The sequence below is a fragment of the Carassius auratus genome, chromosome 6 (genome assembly GCF_003368295.1).
Source record: "Carassius auratus strain Wakin chromosome 6, ASM336829v1, whole genome shotgun sequence".
In the NCBI taxonomy this organism is placed as follows: Eukaryota; Metazoa; Chordata; class Actinopteri; order Cypriniformes; family Cyprinidae; genus Carassius; species Carassius auratus.
This window is the reverse complement of record NC_039248.1, coordinates 10,431,415-10,452,250: the sequence shown is the minus strand read 5'-3', so window position 1 is coordinate 10,452,250 and position 20,836 is coordinate 10,431,415.

The following is a 20,836-nucleotide window of genomic DNA, read 5'->3' as shown; positions in this document are numbered from 1 at the left end:
GTTCTGTTTATAAAAATCTTATGTGTGCAAGAACAGTTCAGCCTAGAATAAAAAATCAATTTTCTTTAAAAATAGGTCTTTACTCTGTGGTAAACCAATATTTTGCAATAAAATATAAAGTAATATTTGATTTGTTTAACTGAAGTAAAAAGAGGCTTTTCTAAATTAAAAGTGTTGTAGGCTCACCATGCTGACTGAAAAATGCTGATTTTTGTTATCTACTTGTATTTTATTTATTTATATTGAATGAAATGATGTAATGAAAACTTTTCTACTGTACTTTACCATTTAAAATGAAATGACATTTAAAAAAATTTAAGTGTAGTTTATAATAATAGAAAATAACTCTGGGTAAGGCAAGATTGCAGTTTTATATCTGGTATTTTATCTATTCATAACAAAAATTTATTGAAAATTAACATTTTGATGCCTATAATGTTTATCTTTTGGATATGTTGTGGTCCTCTGGTAAACTGAAGCCAGTACTAAACTTTGAGATGCATTTTTATATAGGTACAGTGTTTATATATAAGTTAATATGTGTGTGTGCACATCAGTGGTGTATGTTTCTGCTGTCTGTGTGATAAAACTGGATCTAGCACCCTAGATGTGCACAGCCAGCCTCTGATGGCCATGTGGCTGAGTGCATTTCTTTCATCCCCAAATCCTCTTCATCTCAGCTCTGTCAAACAGGGATTATAAATTGACTTTCACACAGCATTCAGAAGGTCACTGACATGCAGATACTGTAATCAGGCAATAACGCCTAATCTATGGCTTATTTAATTCAGGCTTCACTTCATTAAACAATTGGCATTGTTAGGTTATAAATTAATTTTAATATACACATTTAAACAGTGTTTATTGTGCTTCTAAAGATGCTCACTAAGTTGTCCCACATGACATCAGCTACTATTTTCTTATTTTTAAAGTTAACTCATGATAAACCCTATGAATGATAAATCTAGATCTTGCATAAGCTATACAAAGGAGTGTATTGGTCACATTAAAGAATTTCAGTGAATTTCAGACATTTGCAGATGTCTGTGTTTTGAGAGACAAACAGAGATATACTTTTTTATGCAGCATGCATGTTGCTTGCCTAACTTTATTACACTATAAATGCCTTTTATTAATGTATATGTAATATTTTTATCAAATTACAAAATACACTGTTAAAGCTGCAGTCGGTAACTTTTGACGCTCTAGCGGTTAATAAACAGAACTGCTTGCGTCTTGCGGAAGAACATTGTAGCCGGATCTACTTCTCTCTGTTTATGTCCATGAAGAATCACAAAGGTACTGGGTTACTCCGCCGCGGTAACCCCCGAAGCAATCTAAAATAGTCCGAATATAAACACTTATTATAGGTGTACCCTAGTGATTCAGGACAAGCTAAAAACACGCTTTGGAAAATTGATTCATGGTGTACTCACTTATTATATACATTTTGTAAATTTTGAACACATAAAAAAAGTTACGGACCGCAGCTCTGATTGGTTGTTTTTTACCGGGAGCGATGTATTCCTGCAAATGGCAATAGGACCACTGGGAGGAGCCAGAGGAGCTTTATTTTTTCACAGATTATCTGTCTCATATTCTACTGTCAGGACATAATGACAGGTTTAACAAATATGTAAAAAATAAATTTTTTTGCAGCTTTAATGCAATGATATTATTAATTGGCAGTTCTATAATTCTTATAAATATCTGACTGAAAAAAAAGGTTTAGAAACTTTACTCAATATTTTACTAAATATTGAATCCTGAAGTGGTATTATCTTGTAAAACATATTTCAAAAATAATTTTTAAGGTGTATTGTTATGCAGAGAGTTTATTAAATATCAGGAGTGTATCTTAGTGTTCTTTAGTTTTACTGATCTTAAACTAGTTGATCATGTATAGATAAATAGTTTCTGTCTTTTTCTGTTTTATTCTTCATGTCTTGTTTATAAATTTGTGTTCTGTACTGCACATGTTGTATAGTTGCGGTTGTTAAGATCTAATCGTATTCTCTCACAGTGCGAGGTCATATCATTGAGCTATGTCTATATCATTAATGCACAAACATGTGCATGTTAATCATTATCATAATTCTGATGAATGGCAACATTTCACATTTCTCCCCTTCTCTTTCCTCCCTGTAAAATATCAGTCAGACTGAAGTTGTTTTCCTGTTTGAAGCATGGAAACTTCTTTGGTGGCATATGAAAGGGGAAACTGCATTTTAATTTCAAAGCACTGACACCAGAAGCTGATATTGTCAAGGGTGGTAGAGTGACAAAAACCTTCTGAAGCGGTCATCACAGACTGGCATGCTTTAGATGTGCCTTACCTGTCTTTGCAGAAGGTTGTGCTAATCATAGAACACTGGCGACTCGTGTAAAACCACTTCTGCTGTCTTTAGGTCATCTTTATGAATTTTGGCACTCACCCCAGACATATTTTTCTTAAAAAGAGCTATTTTGCAACTTATGCACTCATTACCTATGCACGCTTTACATACACACATTATGTTTTATTCATGCCACAATATCCATTTTAATCATTTGGGCCACAGGGAATCCAAAGATACGATGAAATGAGAGAAATGGTGATTAAACATGGTGATCTATGACCCTTCGGTACACTTCGCTTGGTTGCCAACCTCGTTAAAAGATAATTAGCAGTTAGCAAGGATTTAGTAGCCTCGCAGTCGTCTCCATAATATCAATAAGGATTTTATAGAGAGATGCCAGACCTCATTCAGTCAGCAGTGCTTTACTAATGACTTTATGATTGTTCATCACCCCTTCAGTCTTTCTTACTTTTAGGTCCTCATATATGTGCATGATATACATAAATTATTGATAATGGATATTAATCATGGCAGTCTATTATTAATACTGGCACATAATGTAAACACTTCTCATACTGAGAAATTGGCCTGCTATAATTAGGCCTAATGGACAAATTCGGAGGGAAGGTCTCTGCTGAGTTCATAGCTGTTTCGGTCTCGAGTTATACAGAGTCATTCAGAGTTAAAGGCCACCTACCAGCCAGTCAGAAATTATTGTTTCCACGCAACTAACGTGATCCTGCAGCAAGCGCTTTTGTTACCAAGTAACATGGATGCACGTGCACAATGAGGGTAAAGCCATGGTCACACTATTCTGGTGGTAATCACATTATTTTTTCAAGATTAATTAAGTTAACGCCTTAAACTGACAGACCCAATATTTATTTTCATAAAGTATCAAAAATATGTATCAATGTACACACTGTACATATACAGCAGGACAGAATTTGCCCTGATCATGTATGTGAAGCTGTGTGTGTGTATGAGAGAGAGAGAGGAGAGAACACACATTATGTGTATACATAATTAATTATTGATATACCAATGTTTTTTATTTGATTGTATTTATTTATAAATATTTTGAAATAGCTTTTTTATTTTATATTATAATATAATTTATTCATGTTTTTTTTTGTCCTTTATTTTGATCGGACAGTGTAGAGGAGTCAGAAAGCAAGGTGGGACAGAGAGAGAGGGAGAGGGAGAGGGAGAGGGAGAGGGAGAGGGGGGTGGGTGGGTGGGTAAGGTTTGAGAAAGGTCCCGAGCTGGGATTCGAACTCGGGCTCAACTGCTTTTTTATTTATTTTTGTTATGTGCATTTGTCTTTATATACATATATATTTCTATTTAGCTTTTTTTTTTCTTTTTCTTTTTTTTTTTGGTTTTAGTTATTTTAGTGGTTGAATTTCCTTTTTTTTTTCAGTTAGTGGCCAAGTCAACATTTCTAATTATTTTTTTTTATTAGGTTTTACATAAATTTACATTTAATTTCATTTTAGCCTTATGTTAACAATTTTAATAGTTTTAGTTTAGTTATCAATAATAACGCTGATCTTAGATGCAAGTCTACTGGAGAAGCCCATCTTGTTTCCCAGCATGCTATGCACAGGGCTGATAAAAATCTAATTTTCCCTGACACCCATAACCCTCCATCGTGTCAGCTGATATAAATGTTGATCATTAGAAGCCTAATTCAGACGTATGTGATCCTAGACCTCAGAATCACACCCAGTAAAGCCTCACTGTTCAGTGATGCATGATCAAGACCTCCATTTCACTCAGTGCCGCAGACAGTGGAATCAATCTAGACTTCAATGAATGATTTTTGCACCATTGCTCAGACACACATATCAAAATAAGCACACACACACAGGCTGCTCCCATGGCAAACACATGGAAGCTGCCCATTTATCAAGCAAAAGTGCACATGCACACACAGAACATGCTGTGGCTGTGACATTAAGTAGGCGAATGATGAGGCACCATGGCACAGATCGGAGGTGGAGGAGGAACGCTTTGACTGCAGGTGAGTTCTTCATCACAAGCAGAGTCCTGTCAGCTCTTGTCTGGAGTTCTCTCGTCCTCCTGCTTTGTCTTTATCGTCCACGCTGACAGCTTCTTACCAAAACACCTCCCACCTTCTCTCCCTCTCTGGACCATTCAATATTCCCTTTAACACTTTAAAGTAACGCAAGCTCTATTGACAGTATCTGTGGTGTGCTTTCAGTCACCACTGCAATTTCAAATGAGTTTATAGTAATTGACTTAATGTCTTAATGGCCGTACAGAAATGTGCACCTAGTTAGTGTTTAATCATTCCTTGAGTCTTTCTATCCAACTTGTGTTAATGAGCTGTAAAGTTGTGTAAACCATCTTTTAATGGTGAATATACTGTATGTCAAATAACCAAGCTACTACAATATTTCTGCAATAAATATGCAAACAATGCAAATTTCCTGTATTATGCTACTGAATATATTATCATTGTTCCATCATAATGCATATTTTGGCTAATTATTTTTTTAGCAGAATTCAGTGAGCAACATTAATCCAATTCTGCAACATCAAAAAAAAAAAAAAAAAACACTTTGAATACTGTGCAGAGTAAACATACAATTCTGCAGCAATAATAAGAATAATATGCCAACTTGCACATAGCCAGAATTTAGGAGTAATACATCCCACGATGCAATGCACAAATCTTGACCTTCCGTTCCAATGTGATGGATTAATGCTGTAATGGACTGCATGTCCCAGGAGCTGTCAATAGATCTTCACTTTTATCAAACTTGTACAATTCCTTTACGGAAACTGGTTTTTCAGTGTACTGCAGTCTTTCTCTGTATCTTTCTGTGTCTGTTCATGAGAAAACTAATATTCAGTGTTTAAAATTGCTCATGAAAATAACTTTTTTTGAATCTTATGCAGCTGGAAATAAAAGCATGTGTTACTGTCACATACTTAATGGCCTGATACTCATTTACTGCTAATTTAAATGACCTTTCTGTTTAGTCAGACGTACTTATAACCAAGGGTTGTCCAAGCCTACATCAACTGAAGAAAAACACTTTCAAATATTAGTGTTTATTAAATATTTCCAGACTTTTCGGGCTGTCTGTTGCTTGGCGACAGGTTTGATGCTTTAGCTTCTTTTGGAAGTATTTTCATGGCTGAGAAAAAATATTCAACTGGCTGGTTTTACCTGAAGCTCCAGTTACTCAGTATTAGCATAATGTTTATAGAAATATAGTTTAAGTTAAATATCACATGCATAACTGCATTTTATTTTTATTCCTCATAGGTTTCTCTTTCACATCTCATAGGTTTTGAATTAACAAACAAACAAGATGCTTTATTGTCATACAGTAACAGTATGAATTTATAAAATTAATGTGAATTCCTATTTGTTTTCGGGAGGATTTGATGAGAAAAGTTAATAATGAAACTGCAGGCTTTTGACACAATATACTGATATCTACTGTAGACACACAAGACTCGTTTTAATGTTATTGTCAAGAAGGAAAAACAGTCTTACAATCTTCTTATGAAAACTCACACTTAGCAGAAATGTTTTGTTAAATCTACTGTATAAAGTTATTTTTGGTCATGCCAGTGCACATTCTTAGACTCACATGATTTTATTCCCAAACCAGTCTAAACATAACCTCTACAAGAGTGCACACTCACCAGTTCTTTGCAATTATTACCTACTACCATCCTTCCCTTCCCCCATCCCTCCTGCCTCCAATACTGAGAACATGTGAGGAGATTGTAACCATGTCAACGCTAAGTCGCTGTAGATTGGTCTGTAGCGTTTGCGGCTATGACAACAATCCATCGAGACCCAAAGACACAGCACACAGGTACACTGTGTATATGGGGGTAATAGAGGTGGTAAAAATAGCTTCAGTAAACAGGAAGATGGGAAGCTGTGGACTGGCCATGTGAAAAACATCCGTCTTTTTGAATGGCAGGAGCTGCAGGTGGAAACCTCTCTATCTGGCAAAACAGAAAATTGCATCCATAAATACTAGACTTCCTTTGCCTGGGTATGTGTGTGTTTTAAAAGTTTACTACTGCTAATGGATTGAACAGGACTGGCACCTTGTATGGTCAACTGAATTTATTTATTTATTTGAAAATATGTCTGTAGTAGGGATGCACAGTATATGGTTGAAATTAAATATTTATTGTGCAAGCTAGTTTAACCCCTTTTTTACATTAGGGTATTCATCTAACACTCATTAACTGTTAATCTTTAAAACACAAATTATTTATAACACTGTTAAATATTATGTTTACCATAGATATATATATATATATATATATATATATGGCATATATAGATGATTTAGATTAAATTTATTACATCTTAATATCTGCTATTTGCCATAACATGAAAATGAATTAAGTAAGTAAATATATAAATAAAATCCAGCTTGGTGTACAATAGATACTTGTGTGTATATAAGTATGCAGAGAAAGTTAAAATTCACTTGGCTCAGTTTTAAATGGGAATGACACTTCTTCTTGAAGTTCATATTTTTTATTCCCCTTGTGGCTATACTGTGTGGTAGACAGATTAGATTGAATGTGTCTTTGAAATGACTGTACTTGGGCCAGTTATAAACACAGTAAAGCACTGTTAAAACAGTCTTAAGAACCACTAGTGTGACCAACTAGCATCTAACCCAGTGGTAATCAGTCTTACTTTTCAGGTATAAAATAAACCCGTTTATGTTTTTATGTAACTGGCTTAAAACTTTATGACCAGTCTAAAATGTGATTAGATGACCAGTCTAAGCAGTTTATGCACTTGGACTTTGACTTCACTTTTATACTAAAAGCTGAACTTTTGAGAATATGCTGGTGTGAGTCCTGTTAGATCAGCATTTTCCCCATACACTGGTGAAAGCCCTTGATCAGGCAAAGTAGCAGGATGCTTCCCAGGATTCACTGCGGGATGCTTGTCTCTCATGGGACACACTCTTGGCCTAATGCAGCAGAAGCCTGGCCTAATTTAAGGTCTGCTTAAGCTTATCAACCCTATTACAATAACACCCTTTGATATTTTTATTAAGTAATTACATTTTTTTTTTTTTGGTTCAGTTTGTTAAATTTAGATTGAAAACCCTTTCCTGAGGTTTACAGACATTCACATTGTATTACAGTTGAACATTAGCATCAACAAGCGCATCATCATAATCAACAGAAACAATAAGAACATACACAAGCTCTCTTGTAAGCTGCAGTAAGCACTTCTGGGGTGGATGCGTTTAAATATTAAAGTGGGCCTGGCAAACGCTATTGCATTCTCCTGAAGGTGTGTATCAAAAGTGGCAATGTGCCAGTACTAATATGAATGTGAATGATGACGGGTATGTGCATAGAAGAATAAAACCCATGCTGAATGCGTCTGGGACATTCTCTGTTATTGCAGAAAGCTGCAGCTTACTTGGAGGTGACCTCTAGAAAGCCTGTCACTGTCACAATTTAAAAACTTTTTGATGAAAAGTGGCTTTGATGGGAAAGTACAGACTCTCATCTTTAGTGGTGGAGCTTTTAGTATTGCACCAAAGCTGAGTCTTTCAATGCTGACTATTTTAGCTCAAATCCCATTTGTATTTTGCTGGATATGTCTCTGGATAAGAGAAAGTATATTTTGACATGAAAAAAAAAAGACCTTTAGGGTGAGGTAAAGACTCAGAATGCTGTCTCAAAATGTCTTTCAAGTTATAAAACAGTATTTATCTAATATGAGGAGCTGCTTCATTTTATATACAGTATTATACGGTGTGTGCCCTCCATGGGTACTTTTTCAAAGGGATATTTGCATGCTGCTTCTGATCATATTTCTTCTCGTCTTCTTTCAAATTCTTGGTGACAGGACCGACAGACAAATTTGCAGTTTTAACCCTGTGTCACAACACATCATAACGCTCTGTCAGTCGTCTGTTATAACACACAATAAATGGTCATGGTAGAACTGACTTCAGAACCAGATAATTCATTCTGAATGATGTGTTGTCTCCTGAATGAGAGTCTTATTTGACATGACAAACCAAAACAACTCATTTCCCGTCCAACTTATAATTGCCATTTCATGTAATTGTGGAGCAAACAGACCTGATCCAACTTATTTAAATTGTATTTTATATATAAAACTATTATAACATTATACAATCTGATTTGAACACCCAAACAGAGACATTATTTTTTTGGAATAGAGGTGACCTTAAATCAGTTGAGGATGCTCAGGAGGACTGTAATATATAGAATAGGTCTATGCAGAAGATCTCCCTTTGATTGCCATGCTCCTTCTCACAGCATGAATAAAACTTCCCTCCTGTGGTGCAACGACATTCATGTATTAACACGGTACACTCCCTGGGTACAGAATAGGAATCCCATCAGTCCTTGCAATTTTTCAGATTCACAAAGTAATTTAAGCTTTCACTTCACCACATAAATGTTAACACATTTAACTGAATCAGTCCTTTCAGAATTTTTACTCAGTTGCACCAGAGATAACAATTCAGCTATGCCATTTTTTGAGTAAAATACTAAAAAGCATTTCCACATCTCTGAAATATTCCTTCTTTTAATATGTTTAGGGCTACTGATTTTCCAGTAAGGATGAACTGGATTTCTGCTGAAGCTGATGAAACATGATCTGGTATAGCAGAATATTTACTATGTGGAAAAAGGTTAAGATTGTTTACCTAAGATTGAGATTCTCGCCGTGGATGATACATGCTGAGAATAACTCATCTGTGTCGGCACCAATAGCTTTGTTGACAGCGTGCCGATATACAGCGCCATTGTGCTACGGGCATCCCGAGTTCGAATCTTGACTCGAGGACCTTTTCTGATCCTGTCCCCACTCTCTCTTTCTCCAATTTCACTTCCTGGTCAGCTCTGACCTGTCACATTGTAATAAAGGCAAAAATATGTATACATTATAATAATAATTGATTTGTAAATATTTCAAATACCGTATTTTTCGGACTATAAGTCGCACCTAAGTATAAGTCACATCAGTCTAAAAATACGTCATGACGAGGGAAAAAAAAATAAGTCGCACTGGACTATAAGTCGCATTTATTTAGAACCGAGAACCAAGAGAAAACATTACCGTCTACAGTCGCGAGAGGGCGCTCCATGATTTCAGTGTAGACTACAGGAGAACTGAGCAGCATATAGCGCCCTCTCGCGGCTGTAGACGGTAATGTTTTCTTTTGGTTCATTTTTTTCGGTTCATGTCAAATTTTGATAAACAAGTCGCACCTGACTATAAGTCGCAGGACCAGGCAAACTATGAAAAAAGTGCGCCTTATAGTCCGGAAAATACGGTACCTAGGTCAGTTAATTAAATTCAGCACTGATCAAAAAGAAGATCACAGCAGTAGAACTCAGAATAGGCTTTTAGTCTTTTTGGATAGAGAACAGAAACAGAGAGTTTCTTCATACTGTTAATTTATTCATAAAGCATCTGTAACATTTCCATTTCATGTTCTTATTTAACTGTGCTGACAATGAAAGACACATGCAGACACACGGGGTGTCCTTATTTTACTTTGCAGAGTTTTTAATCTACCTGCTTCAGTAAACAATACCCTGTCTGAATAAGCTTTTATCAAAGATGTCACCACAGTTTCATCAGTAGGATGCTGTATGCCCCTTGAAGTGCTTGAAGAAGTCAGTTGTGAAGGAACATTTTCATTCTTTAAGTGTTATGATTTTGTTATGAAGTTTGTACATTACACGTTGATCAGTCTTTGTCGAGCAAGTTTGGAGAAGTTACAGCAAATGTAGGAGGCCAAAGTAATATTGAAAAGCTAAAGTAATGGCTGTTTAAACTGAAATCATAGTTTCCTTTATTTATTAATTTATTGTTTTAAAGATATTAATGTTTTCAATTAGCAAGAATACAATAATGAAAAGTGACTGTAAAGACATTTATTATTTTATCATTTTTGCTTTCATCATCGAATTCTGAAGAAAAAAAGTGTCCCAGTTTTTACAAAAAATTAAGCAAGTCAACTGTTTTCAACATTGATAGTACTAAAAAAAGCGTTTTTGTGCAACAAATCATTTGCATCATTTGCAGTGTTATTTTTTTTGTACTGTAAATTCTAATAAATACAAACTTCTCTCTTCAACATAAATCTTAACTACTCTAAACTTTTTAATGTTAGTGTATGTCTTCAATGACTAATAAAATGATTTCTTTCAAAAACACTTAGCTTTTACAGATATCTTTGTTTTTTTGTAAAATACTCATTATTATAGTTATTACAGTTTAAAGTAAAACGATTGTGAGGATGAAAATAGACTCACTAAATATAGCTTCTTTTCAAACTAAAGAAGAGGCTGTTATTTAATATTATTAGCTAGATTTAGTTTGATTAGCTGAGACATTTGATGGGATAAAAATAGGAGAGAACACGGTGTTGTTGAGGAAATGTGTTAGGGAGATATGAAAAGAGCACTGTTGCATAATCTGAAGTCTTTATATGTTCACAGAAATGTAAACATTTTACCTTTGTTTTCTTTTCTTTCTTTCTTTTTCTCTTTTTCTCTTTTTTTTTTTTTTTTAAATCATAGCTCTAATATTTATGCATCTATTTTTGGTGAAGTAGCATTTTCTCTTTCTCTTTATTTTCTCATGGGTTTTCATAGCCAAAACTCCTCCATGAGTCCAGTCCATTCCTCTATGGGGAACTTGAATACTGAAACTTTTTTGGCTTCTGTTTAAGCTCTCATTTCTCCACTTAGCATGCTAGTTTTCAAGGTTATGTCCTCTGCCCCATCCAGGCAGGTACATCCACTTCATTTTATGTTGCACGTAACAATGACACCGTGCTCCCCGTGCCCTCATGAGCATCCACAGGCAGACCCTCTGTGGTGCAGAAACTGCGAAAGATGTATTTATGGCACAAGAGGGAGAGACATCCTTTCACATGACAGTTCATTAAGATGACGCCTCCCACAAGGGGACCTTATAGTCATGGTGACTAATGTGTTTCCTGTAGCACACATAGGATATACAAACCTAGGGTACATAGTTTGAAACCTCCTAGTTTACTAATAAATGTTTTAGCCCTCTCCCTTGATGCTACGTAGTGTGTGATCTCCAGGGTTTAGTCCTGGACTTAATTAGACCAGTCTGTCCTGGTCAGAAGCAACTGGACAGGACATTACAGGAGGAAACTGTACTTTTCTTGCTCTTATATCCAGTGCCTGTGAATAATTTGTGGTTCATGCAACCAAAATGTCATCTCAGTACTTGTGGGTGTGTTTCATGTGCTTAGTGATTTATGGCTTTCATTATGTACACTTGATGCAAATTAGCGTGGTCTTAGTTTATAGCTTTGGATTCATTCATTTTGTCAGGAACATCAGGGGTCATCTTCCCCTTATATCTGTAATCAGAGAGGTTAATTGTCTCATTGTAAAGGATATTTTACTGTCGATTCTGGGAGTAAATTCCTCTGCCATCCCTACAAAAGTGTAAAACAAAGGGGTTTATTTGAATTGAACTGTTGTAATCCAGTGCAACAAGACAGTTTTTTCACTATCAAACTCCAGGATTCATCTGCATATAAAGTTGTCTGCTGCTTTATGGATATCGGTGCATATTTTGGCATAGCTCCCGTGTGGACCAGTGACATTCAAATAAATGTTCCTCAGTCCAAATCGCAAGCTGTGGGACCGCTGTTGCCTCTCTGCTCTCACAAACCCTTCATCCCAGGTCTTCCCATTGATTATGCTGATCAAGACCTCGAGATGAACCAACAAGCTCTCTATTGAGCTCTCCCATGTGTCAAACTATTGTCTGCTTTTGCCTTCCTTCATCCATCAACTTAGGAAACCCCCCATTACTGGGCAGATGTTCCATTCTCAATGGCGTTCCTTGAGACTGTGAGTTTCGGAATGCAGATTTGAGGCGTGGGGGAAGCAGGAAGAGGTTTCTTCTCAGTCTTTCCCAGCCTCTGCTGTAATGGGTTTACTCTGGGGTTGTGCAGCAGCCGTGAGTGGCTCTATTGAACCCTCACAGAGAGTAGGGCAAGAGCCCGGCTTCAGGGTCAAGGTGACAGCGCTTAGGTCGATGAATATGGATGACGTTGCTCCATCTGCTCCTGCTGCAGCGTGTAAACAAACACAGGCGTGTGAATTAAAGGCGGGTGACATCGGTCCCATAAAATGACTCTCATGCAGTAAGCAAAGAATCCACTTTTCCAGCCTTTGCTGGATAAATCTGTGCATTTAAACATCCATGATTAACAACTGAGTCTGCTGTTTCAGATGTGCTGTAAATTTGTAAAGCTCAATGTAAAAAGGATCATGACTGAAATTAATCAAATGTGATCAAACAAATTAAAGACCAAACAAATCACAGTGTAGCAAATGACTCAAACCAGTTAAAAAATATATATTTTTAAATTCTATTTTGTTATTTATTTCTAACTTTAGAATCATGTTAAGTATATTTTGTATTCCCCAAAAACATTTTTTAACGAGTATTCTATGTTTCCTTAACATTGCTCTACAGACAAAACTAGTAATTGTAAAATGTTCAATGTTTACAATTATGTAACTTTCTCACTTAGGAACATTGTTGCCAACTTTCAAAAAGTCCTTTGTGAGTTGGTGTTTATGAATCAGACTCTGAGAGTATTCAGTTGTTCAGTTCACAGTCGACTTCTTCACTGAACTGTGAGCCATGTTTGGTTTATGATTCAGAATGAACCAGGAACCAGTACTGTGATGTAAACTTTAAGAGGCTCACATTTTGTCTATCTACTGACTTTTTGTGTGCATTTTCACAACACACTGGTATTTATAGTGAGGTCCAGTCACAATACTGAAAACATTGTAAGAGAAGATTTGTTTAGGAATAAGACTGTTATTTTTAGTTTGAACCAGCACATATAAACAGATGATCAATCTGAGTCAAAATTATACATTTTTCTTTTATGCCAAAAATCATTAAGATATTAAGATCATGTTCCATGAAGATATTTAGTAAATTTCCTACCGTAAATATATTAAAACTTATATTTTTTTATTAGTAATATGCATTGCTAAGAACTTCATTTGGACAACTTTAATGATGATTTTCTCAGTACTTATTTATTTTTTACACCCTTTAGATTCCAGATTTTCAAGTAGTTGTATATCGTCCAAATATTGTCCGATCCTAATATACCAATGGAAAGCTTAATTATTAATTTTGAACAATTTACACTTAAGATTGGTTTTGTGGTCCAGGGTCACATTTATGTGGTACAATTAGAATTCTCAAATTGAGAGTCTCAAATTGGAGTCTGTTATCTACCCACAAATAGACCTAACAAAGTGACTGAGATTTATGCTTATATCGTTTTACAGCTCTCAGGGGGATCCTGCGCCTGTCTGCAAATTTAATTTACTCATCTGATATGTCTACGCTTTTGTCCTCTTTCATGTATTACACCGATAAGCATCCCAGAGGAGTCTCACAGCAGACAGCAAATGTCACATTTGTATAAAGCCGGGTCGTAAAACAGCTCTGAATGAAGATTGTGCTTGCGTGATATTTTAAAAACCACAATGGCAATGTGTTTGATGGTCATGTAATATATAAATCAGGGAAGATTTACTGAATGTCTAAGAGCCAAATAAGAAGCATTCGAGTCATATTGAGACGGAGATTGCAGATGGCACTTAATCAAGATTTCACAGGAGGCAAAATGGATTATAAACTTAAAAGTTAAGAAGAAGCCAATCACGGCACTGTTGTACAGGCGACCATTATAAGTATCTTAAGCTCTTTGCAGTGGGGGGTTTTACATTGGCTGGTAGTTTGGTGTGGTGTTTGTAAGCCCCATGTGGTCCAACTTTAAGCTCCTTCTGTCTGAAATGCCAATCAGCTGTGTGGAGTGAATGCGTACTGAATTCACGCATACTGAATAGCAGTCTAGAAAGTTTAAAGAGGACTATTGTTCCCTGATTCTTTCTGCTTCAAACTAGCAGGTGTAATCCACCATATGCATGTAGTTGAGTTAGAATCATCTTAAACTAGGAAGTGTGTGCAAACAATAACAAAGCGATGCCCATATGTCTGTAAATTTTACAAACAAGACATCTTGATGGCAACTACATGGGAGCCAAATTCACCAGTTTATTGTACATAGTCTTGTTCACTACCTTGTTTATATATTAAAATCATAAGGAAATGTTGCTTAAAAAAACACATCTGACCTTCTGTGTAATGAAAGCAGATTCTAGAGAATGCCATCTGTTACACGGCATAGTAATTCCCAAAATCCCTATTTGATCTCATGGTTAGCTGCTTTGTCCCTGTTGAGAGGAGTAGCTTCTCTTTGTGAATTATCTGAAAATTATGAGTAGTAATTTAGCATAGTTTTATCAACCTTTCGCTATTCATTGGTGGCCTAGTTAACAGTGCTCTGCTGGAGAAAATAAATAAATAATGGGAATTTCTAAACCGCAATGGCTTAGCGACGAGACGTCCCATATCTGCTGAAAGACATTATGTTCCCAATTTTAGCCCTCTGTATGAACAAACACTACAGTAGGCACAGTGAGAGGAAGCAGTAATGTGAGGATTTTCTGCATCTCAGTCTCTTTGATCATTTAATTCTATATTGAGTAAGTGTAAAGGAGGAAAAAGTCGATATTATGCACAGGGGTGTTGCACATGATCCCAGGCCCTAAGCATAGGCAGTCCTGATGGGCCCCCAAATAAAATAAAATATATTCCAGACTTTTCAAGGGCCCTCTCTGTCTTTGGGGCCCTGGTAATCAGTACTGGTTTTACCCCAGTCCAACACCCCTGATTATGCATTTCACTGCCTAAACCTTTCCTCATTACTATCAATCACATTTTGTACATGTTCTCGTAATCCTTATAACCCTATTAATGTGTTAGTTTTAGTATTTTTCATTATTTGATTTTTAATCAATGGTTTTTAATCAATTCGTTATTTCTTATTCATTTTCTAATTTTCTTAAAAAATATATATTCTTTGTTTTGAAAAGTGTCAATAGTAGTTTTTATTTTAATCCATCAACACTTCCTTATATTATTTCTCTTAGATATATTGTGTTGAATGGCAGATACTTATTTTTAATGCTGAGATGAACAAAGCCCCCCCATTAAAGCTGAAAAAAGCCTCTAAATATAATCTCTCAGTGCATTGGATTATACAGATTAACAGCATGTTTGCACATCAGTTTTGTCTTATTTTTTTCCGGGTGATGGGGGATCATTGATCGAAAATGGCACACAATCTGTGTTATAAAAGTATGTAGGAATGGTTGACTTCTTTACTTCAGACTTTTTTCCTTGCTCTCTCTCAGACTTACAGTAGTTCAGAGCTCTTTGCAAAGTAATTCAATGGTGCTGAAATCCTGAGGGATAAACCATCTCAAATTTAGAGCGAGAAAAGAACAGGTAACGAATGCAAATACTGCAGGTCTACATATCAGACAAGGTTTCTATATATATATATATATATATATATATATATATATATATATATATATATATATATATATATATATATATATATATATATATATATATATATATATATATAATTTACATATTCATGTATATCTGCATGGCCTATCTCATAGCTTTCATTGTTTCTCTGAAAAATTATGTCTAATTTTATCCGTTTGCATAAGATGCTTTTTATTTGAAAACTAAAAGAATGAAAATAACGCTGATTTCAAAGGGGAAAATCTAGATTTAAATCTTGTGAGCTGCTGACCTGCTCACAACCTCATAGTTCATAGAACATTCAATGAAATATTCACTTTGACCTGAATAGTGAGGACATTCCTTCAGTGTACTCAGAAACAGCAGTTTCATTAAATTGAATAAACAGAAGTATAAAAGCAAGAAGTAAGAAATATAAAATGTATTTTACATTTTCTTACTGTACATCTATTTTAAATGGTTGCATTCAAATATTATTTATATTTATATTTAAATGACTCATTCATTTGTCACATTTACGTTTGCATTTATTTGGTTACCAGGCAGAGCTGCTTAATATTTAAACTACATGTGGACTAAGTGAATCGCCTCTTTGACGTGATGTGGCGAAGACACAACACTTTGAGAGAGGAGAATTTAGTTAATGCATCTTGGAGAATTTAATATCGCATAGTTCGGCTTTAAATTTTAAATGGGTGAGTATACGGGAGTGTCTCTCCAAAATGTAAGCTTTTTTATTTCAATTAAAGCACATTAAAACAAAATGTGATTGCTACAAAAAAAAAAAAAAAAAAAAAAAATCTTGGTTAAAAGTACATCAGGTTATCCAATATATTATACGTTCGGCTTTTGAAAAACATTACTATTAACACTGTTCTTTGCCACTTCATCCAATTACTTTTCTTTTTTTTTTTCATTCTACTAAATCTACAAATGCAAAACATTTCTGCTTGTGTTCATCAGGCTTCAAGTGGTTTGTTATTGCATTTTCCTGAGTAGATGAACAATAGCAATAAGTGTGTGCATGTGATTTGTGGCCCTGCATTGCAGCAGTTGTAGGCTACTAATTCGTTTGGTACTTTCGTGATTATGAACCTCAATCTTGAAGAAAGTAGCAAGTATAATTCTGTTTGTAATGGTGGAAATTGCAGTCTGGCTGTGCAGTTCATATAAAGTGGAGATTGAGGAAGAGGTTGACAAGTGAACATGCTTTGCTATAGGGGATTAGATTCTGCCATCGAGAGAGGAACTATCGAGGCATCCAATCTGCCTGGCAACCGTTGCTGTGCAGGCATGAGCTCTCTCTGCTCTATGTGAGGGAATTTCTTGCCCTGAAAGAATCCCCCACCCTTTCTCTTCTTTTTATCCATTCTCTGTGCAAGAGGTCATAACCCTGACCCAAAACATGGTCACCATTGTGACCCCAAGACAAGAGATTTTGCCATCAAGTCTCTCTCTTTGTTTGTTTGCTTTTTTGGGAGGAGGGGCACATATGAAGGCACTGTCATCCATCTCTGAGAGATTCGTCAGACACAATACCATGGTTTGCCACACTGATATATACCATGGTAGTGAATGATTATATTTTCTTCTCCTACCATATACCATTTACAAAGCTTCTTCAAAAAACACCAAGGTACTTTCTGACACTCTTGTCTTAATTACAATAAATGTAACTTTTCTCTCTGAAATATTTTTTTAATATAATTTGTGCATAAATAAAGAATGTTTAGGTTTTATTAAACAGTATTTCAATCATATTTTTTTTCTTGAGTGAAAAGAAACTACTACAATCAATCACCATAACCTTGTAGAGGAGCGACCTCCCACCCATGAGAAACAGCAATACAGCTGGTGCTCTCATGCTTTGGGGTTGAATCTGTACCTTCGCTGGTTCTTGAGCAAACACATTCCCCATGAGCATCATCCCTAGGTTAAAGTTATTGATAGAACTAAAAGCAAATGAAATAAGGCCATTTATTTTTTTAATTTAAACCTAAGCTTTATTCAAATGAGTCTTAATTTCCTGCTCTCTAATGGTTAGTTTTCTGCCCAGGTTCATCTAAAGCTCTTAATTCAGGTTAGGCCATGCATGGAGTCTGGGTTTGGAGACTAGAGAGCATGATGATTCTCTGAATGTAGAAACGGAGAGCTTTTGTGAGGAGAAACAATGCATTATGGAGGAGTTCTTTCTTGGAGTGGGCTGGAAAGATGAGAATGCCATGGAGAAAATAGTTCTTGTCTACAGAAGATTGCATATATAATAAGCTATTTAAGTACTTGTGTGTATAAATGTTTTTGCTTGCGTTATGACATTAAAACTATGATGTTGACAGTGTAAAATAGTGAACCACAGGACCATGGGGGCCTCAATGCTTTGGATCATGTATCTTGTGCGTATATGTGTGTGGTTGTGTAGGTTTGTGTTTAGGTGACCATGTCAGAATTTAAAAGCTGATCATTTGATCAGGGGTGCACAAAATGAGCTCACATATTTACACAGATTCACACTAAACCCATTATTTCATTTACTCACTCCCATTTAGAGGTACGTGGAGACTTCACTTGAACAAACCTGCCCTTCAGCAGCTTCTCAGATGTTTCCTGGGAAATAAGCTAGTTCTGTAAAGCTGCATGTTAAGAGGCATTTGGGTGTGGCCTTGTGAGTATTTAAAAATCCAAAACTCACTTAATTTCTATATAGTGATTTATTTTTTATTAATTTATTAATACATTTTTCATTGCAATTTATTATTGTTTAATTAAAGATTTTTATTCATTTTCTAACTTTTTTAAAATTATTTCTGAAATAACAAATGTCATTTCCACCACATCTCAAAAAGTAATTTGTTTGATGACATTATGCTTTTGACTCTCATTTCATATTTCATTTCAGCATCACCAACTTTATAATAAAAATTTCAATAAATAAAAACTGTTGCCAAAACTGTTGGTTGTGACAATCAAAATTTGTGAGAAAATAGTAGGCCTATGTTTAAAGATATTAATAAGTTTTACACAATGGTTTATTTTACTCTTTATTTCGAACATTGTTGATATAAAAATATAAAATTTGTATAATATAATATTTTAATATTTTAGGATTAAAAGCCAGGATCTGGGACAAGGGTAAAACACCAAAATCTAAACAGAAAAGGCTGATTTATTTTCCTGTTTTCTGGAACACTGAATGCATGTGTGCTCTAGTTTGCTGAACAGGACCGTGTCCTCTTGTCTCACCTCTACAGAACACCAAGACTCTAATGTGGCCTTATTGACAGACTGACCTCTGCCAGCACCCTATATCCACAGGTCCCGCCTGACTCAGTGCTTCTGTGAACCCTCTCACAACAAATACATGATTTTAAATCTCGCTGTATCAGACAGCTAGGCTAACCCTAGGCTTCGGTTTAACTTCTGTTAACCTCTGTGTCAGTCTGAATGAGATGGTGGCCATTCTAATGCCAGCAGTACTGATTCAGAGTTTTATTTTATTTTACCCAAACAGTAGAAAATATTTATTAACTTTTTGTTTGTTTTTGTGTTGCATTATAATTATGCTTTTTCCATATTTAAATAATAATTAAAAAAACTATATATATAATTCTATAGATAACACTTTTTATAATGGAATTCAGCATTTCAGATTCCTTTTTTGAATATTGTGCTGTTGCTGAGTCTGATTTTATCACTTTATAAAAATGCATACTGATGTTGTAAGATGTATATTCATGCATGAACAGACTGAACCTGTAAAGTATGATTAGCATGCTGAGGGAATCCTCTAAAGCAGACATATCTTATTCTGTTTACTGTTCGTCTTAATGGAATAAATCAATATCTTAATTTAATATGTGTGATCCGAATTTTTCTGCAACTGAAGCAAGGCTGTTAAATGTCAGCAGGGTGTCTTTTACTTTTATTTAAGATCTTATTCTGTAGCTGTTTCTACCTGAGCTGGTTCTTGAAATGTGTGCTTGTGTAACCTAATAGTCACACTCATTCAGTCTTACGAGATAATATTTTTGACTTAGATGTTTCCACATAACAGGTGTTGTTTTGCCAATTATTCCTAGATTTGTCATGGTATGATTTTTTTTTTTTTTTTACCTATAATGTTGGTTTAGTTACGTTAGTGCACGTGTTTGATCTTCACCATCATGTCACAATGCAAATCTAGCCAGTGTCCCTGTAGTGATTTTATACCTGCCATCTAAGGCCTTCAGGGCAAGAGTGACTTGAAAAAAAGTTTCCCTGTGTTACCTGCACCCACACGCGCAGACACAGACACTGGCAGCCCTCCATCTGTCGGAATCTCTCATTGGGGATAAAGAATACCATGGGGGAGGAAGTGCAGGAGCTGTATTCTCTGCTTGCCTCTAGTTCTCCATTTATATGTGAAGGTGACTCAGAAAAGGTGCCTACGCATTCATCCAGTGGTTTAAACTCACTGACTCTCTGGGTAATTGTGGTATCTAAATACAGTAGAGATTAGAAGATGTTTAGTCACATCAAGTGCCTTTGAATCAGGCCTAGCATTTTAAGGTAATGTTATACAACAATGTCAAGTTAATACATTATTTAACAATAACAATGAACAATACATTTGGTATTTATTACTCTTTGTTAACATTAGGAAATAAAAATTAACTGATTTTGATTAATAAATGAAATAAAATAATAAATAATTGCTTTAGAAGTATTATTAAAATACTTAGTAAAATCTTAAATGTTAAAAATAAACCTTACTTTGTATGGGTAATTATCTTTTTTATTTTTTGCATGTTCTAGTCCAGAGATCAACAATTTCCAAACCAATAATTATGAAACTGATTAGTTTACAAAAAAAAAAAATAATAATAATAATAATAATAATAATAATAACAATAACAATAAGTCATTTATTTCTACAACCTTTCAAAAGTGAATTGGAAAATAATCACCGTTATTGCATGATGTTTTTTCCTCTTATCAAGTGGGTGCT